We start from the raw sequence: 4,971 nt of genomic DNA on the forward strand, positions 1-4,971 counted from the left end.
TGAACTTACAATATGAACATATAGTGATAAAATTATGAACATAGAACTCTAAAATTGTGAACATAGAGCTTCGAAAATTATGAATTTACAGTTATTGAATTATAAATGTACAGTTACGGAATTATGAATGTACAGTTATGGAAGTATGAATGTACAATTATGGAATTATAAACACAGAACCCTGACATTATGAACTTACAATTATGAACATATAGTGATAAAATTATGAACATATACTTCTATAACGAAGTGGTCTAAAATTAAAAAAAAAAAAAAAAAAAAAAAAAAAAAAAAAAAAAAAAAGATAACGGTGCCACTGTTACCGTGTCCACAATGCATGCTGGACACAGATCCATAGCATAACGATTGCAAAAACCCAAGTTTGATGGACATTTATTTGATGGCATTAAATGTCACTATTTCTCTATGCGTAGAGCTGTCACCATAGCATAATTCTTCCAAAAGGAAGAACCCCAAAATGAACCACTGAGGCTAGACCGTGCTCACCGCCTGCGCAAAAAGAACCCCCTTCACTTTGAGAGGTTTCTCCCACACTACTGCTGGTGAGGCTCGATCCCTGGTCATTCTATCAAAGTTTCACCTCTGTGACCAATTGAGCTACCCATGTGGGTGTCACCATAGCATAATTGATAAGGTATCGGAGTGTTTGATAAATAAGTGTTAGCTAGTTAGGTTAGTAGATTTGACTAAATGATAGTATTAGCTGATTGTAGAAAAATATTTCGTAAATTAACTGTTAGCTGATAAGTGATTACACTCAAAATTACTTTCACAAAAAGTTGATCGAAAAAGCTGTTTTGAACAATTTTTTTAATTTTAGCATTTTGGAGTAATAAAATGTTACAAAAAACTAATTATGTTACCAAACAGGGTCATCACCCAGGAGTCATTAAATACACTCAGTAGAAATTATGAATCTACTCTATTTAAATTATGAATCTACGGTATAGAAATTATGAATCTACAGTATTAAGTTTGTGAACATGTGATAGAGCTACATGTTCATAATTTTATAAACATATGTTCATAATTCTAGAGCTATTTGTTCGTAGTTTTCGATGTTCATATTCCCAGTTGTTAAACTCTATATTTACAAATCACATAACTATATGTTCATAATTTGATAACTATACAGTTTAGAAATTATGAATCTATAGTACAGAAATTATGAATCTACAGTACAGATATTATGAATCTGCAATATAGAAATTATGATTCTACTGTATTTAAATTATGAATTTACGGTTTAGAAATAATGAATCTGTGTATAGAAATTATGAATATACAATATAGAAATTATGAATATACGATATAGAAATTATGAATCTACAGTATAGAAATTATGAAAGATAACGGTGCCACTAACTACACTGTTAATTATTACAATGTTCCGATGTTCGGGATGGTTCGGTTCGGTTCGGTTCGACAGAACCGATTTGACACCCTTAAAGTTAATTACTGAAATGGTCCATTGAATATAACAAAATTATCAATTTAGTCACAAGTTAACGGAGTCTAACGGCAAAACTAACGGAGGACAAAATTGATTAAAATTTTTAAAGTTGAGGGACTTAATTAGTAAAAAAAAACAGTCGAGGATTAAATTGGTAATTTCGCTATAGTCAATGAGCTATTTTAGTAATTAACTCAACAAAAATTACCAAGTCCAAGCGAAGTAGCCCATACCCAAAAACCCTGCAAATTATGTTGTGTACTCGTGTCCACAGTGCATTGTGGACACGAGTCCAAAACGACGTCGTTTTCAAGGAAAACGCGGCATTCTAGTTTTTTTTTTTAAAAAAAGTTGCTTTTGTCTCGCCGTTAACGACGTTATTCGTTTGTGGCATTATGAATATACAGTTATGACATTATGAATTTACAGTTACGAAATTATGAATGTAAATTATGGAATTATGAACACAGAGCTCTAACATTATGAACTTACAATTATGAACATATAGTGATAAAATTATGAACATAGAGCTCTAAAATTGTGAACATAGAGCTTCAAAAATTATGAATGTACAGTTATGGAATTATGAATGTAGAGTTATGGAATTATGAATGTACAGTTATAGAATTATGAATGTACAGTTATGGAATTATGATTGTACAGTTATGGAATTATAAACACAGAGCTCTGACATTATGAACTTACAATATGAACATATAGTGATAAAATTATGAATATAGAGCTTCGAAAATTATGAATTTACAGTTATTGAATTATGAATGTACAGTTACGGAATTATGAATGTACAATTATGGAAGTATGAATGTACAGTTATGGAATTATGAACACAGAACTCTGACATTATGAACTTACAATTATGAACATATAGTGATAAAATTATGAACATATACTCCTATAAAGAAGTGGTCTGAAATTTTTTAAAAAAAATGGAAAATAACGGTGCGACTAACGGCACTGTTACCGTGTCCACAATGCATGCTGGATACGGATCCATAGCATAACGATTGCAAAAACCCAAGTTTGATGGCATTAAATGTCACTATTTCTCTATGCGTAGAGCTCTCACCATAGCATAATTGATACGGCATCAGAGTGTTTGATAAATAAGTGTTAGCTAGTTAGGTTAGTAGATTTGACTAAATGATAGTATTAGCTGATTGTAGAAAAATATTTCGTAAATTAACTGTTAGCTGATAAGTGATTACATTCAAAATGGCTTTCTCAAAAAGTTGATTGAAAAAACTGTTTTGAACAACTTTTTGAATTTTAGCATTTTGGAGTAATAAAATGTTACAAAAAACTAATTATGTTACCAAACAGGGTCATCACCCAGGAGTCATTAAATACACTCAGTAGAAATTGTGAATCTACGCTATTTAAATTATGAATCTACGGTATAGAAATTATGAATCTAGAGTACTAGGTTTGTGCACATGTGATAGAGCTACATGTTCATAATTTTATAAACATATGTTCATAATTCTAGAGCTATATGTTCGTAATTTTCGATGTTCATATTCCCAATTGTTAAACTCTATATTCACAAATCACATAACTATATGTTCATTATTTGATAACTATACAGTTTAGATTTTATGAATCTACAGTACAGAAATTATGAATCTACAATATAGATATTATGAACCTGCAGTATAGAAATTATGATTCTACTGTATTTAAATTATGAATTTACGGCTTAGAAATAATGAATTCACTGTATAGAAATTATGAATCTACAATATAGAAATTATGAATCTACGATATAGAAATTATGAATCTAAAATATAGAAATTATGAAAGATAACGGTGCCACTAACAACACTGTTACTCAATCACATGAAAATAGCGTCGTTTCAAACCGTTTCCACCTTGCAAGGTGGACACGATTCCACAGCATAACGATTGACAACTGCCAGGCTGGACTGCTGGACACGGGGGATTAATGCCCAAATGCTTTATGAAAGGCCGAACCCAAATATAACCCCAACTTCTTTCAGCCCAATTAAATTCCATTTGAATCTGATAAGTACATGAAAGCCCAAAATGGCAAATCTGGCAAATTATATTATGCACCGCGCGTCTTTTTTTTAAATGAAAATTAACAGTGTTTATTTTTGCCGTTTCGCACTGTTTTGCAAAAAGTAACTCTGTTATTCAGTGTCATTTTGTATACACTGCAGTTTCAGTTGAACACAACTACAGTTTCATTTCGATATAACTATAGTTTCATTCGATATTTATAGACTCAAATATGTGAAAATGTTATTTAATTTTATTTTATATACACTATAATTTTATTAAAACACAACTACATGATCATTTTGATATAATTACAGCTTCATTGTACAATATAGACTCAAATATGTGAAATGTTATTCAGTTTCAGTTTATATACACTGCAGTTTCATTTCACTATAACTACAGTATCATTTTGATATAACTGCAGTGTCGGTTTGGATATACTGTAGTGTCAGTTGGTGTTTAATATACCAAACAAACAGACTCCGTTAACTCTAACGGCGGGCCGTTTCTTTACTTAAAGAAACGGCGCCGTATATGGGCCGCGGTGCATAATCGATTATGCACCACGGTCTATAATATAACAACTGGGCAAATCTAGTTGTTATATCATGGACTAGGTCCACCTTGCAAGGTGGACCTTGGTCCTAAATTATGTATTTATAGTATTAGAATTGTGAACATCTAAAATATAGATTTTATTTCTAAGTTTTTAAAATTTGTGAATACAATACATAGTTATAGCAAATTGTAGAATTTTTAAAACTTAAATTGTAAACATTTACGGGGTGTTTGGTTGGAAGGAAGGAATTAAGGGGGAAAGGAATTGTAATTTGGTGGGAAAAGAATAATGTAGGAATAAAGTAGGAATTACAATTACATTGTTTGGTAGGGGTGAATAATGAAAATGGGAGAAGTGATATAAAGACTAAAATACCCTTTGTGTAATAATATTAATAATAACATTCAAGGACAAATATGTCTTTTCATTCCCTTTCCTTTTGCATGAATTCATTGAATTGCAATTCATAGGGGGAGGGGGAGGGGGAGGGGGAGGGGGGGGGGGGGGCTATGAACCCTATGAATTGCAATTCAATGAATTGAGGGAATTGTAATTCCATGGAATTGCAATTCCCTCCAACCAAACAATGTAGTTTATCATTTCATTGAATTGCAATTCAATTCCAACGCAATTCATGCCAACTAAACACCCCCTTAGTATGTAAATTATGAATCTTTAGACCCAGATCAACATTACAAGGTGGACCTGGGTCCACAGAATAATTTTCTACCAGACTACCACTTTCAAGTTGCAAGAACATCAATGTCAGTAATTTGACTGAATTCACATTTTTTGTGTTAGGTAGAATTATACGGAGTAATAAATAATTTATTTACTATTATGTACTAGAAGTAGAAATCCATTAATTATTAATAATTATAATTAATTCCATAAT

This window comes from Ipomoea nil, unplaced genomic scaffold (assembly GCF_001879475.1).
Source record: "Ipomoea nil cultivar Tokyo-kokei standard unplaced genomic scaffold, Asagao_1.1 scaffold2036, whole genome shotgun sequence".
Classification (NCBI taxonomy): domain Eukaryota; kingdom Viridiplantae; phylum Streptophyta; class Magnoliopsida; order Solanales; family Convolvulaceae; genus Ipomoea; species Ipomoea nil.